The sequence below is a fragment of the Seriola lalandi genome, unplaced genomic scaffold (genome assembly GCF_002814215.2).
Source record: "Seriola lalandi dorsalis isolate HSWRI2012SDOR001 ecotype SW California unplaced genomic scaffold, Sedor1 jcf7180002054232, whole genome shotgun sequence".
Lineage (NCBI taxonomy): Eukaryota > Metazoa > Chordata > Actinopteri > Carangiformes > Carangidae > Seriola > Seriola lalandi.
This window is the reverse complement of record NW_019524785.1, coordinates 1-548: the sequence shown is the minus strand read 5'-3', so window position 1 is coordinate 548 and position 548 is coordinate 1.

Here is a 548-nt window from a genome sequence, read left to right as displayed (position 1 = left end):
TTCATATGAAAACACAGTTTATATTTTTACAACTGTATTTTAAACACTTTATTTTAAACTCTGTTGTAACACAATCGCAGTTTCCCTGAGCTGAGAATGTCTTCATGTCTGACCAACAGTCCAAAACTACTTCCTATGACATGAAACAGACGAAAGCAGCGAAACATTTGAGAAGCTGGAACCTGAGAATGTTTAGCATTTCTCACTTTAATTCAGTTGATCATTAAAACGACTGGCGATCGACTAATCGTTGCAGCTCTGAAGTTGAATCAGTCTAATTAGTTTGAGCAGCAACTGCACTTGTGTGTGTCTGTCAATGTGTGTGTGTATTGTTGTGTGTGGCAGTAGAGCTGTCTGCCATTGAGCCTCCAAAATTATGAAACAATTAATTAAAACAATGAATCAATCAGTAAACAAATCAGTGTCTTGGTTTGTAATCTTTTCAAAACACAGCTGTTTTATTACATATATACAGAATTATACAGAATTACAGTCTTTTAAATAAAGAGTCAGCGTCCATGACAGTCAAAGAGCTTCTGCAAAGGGTT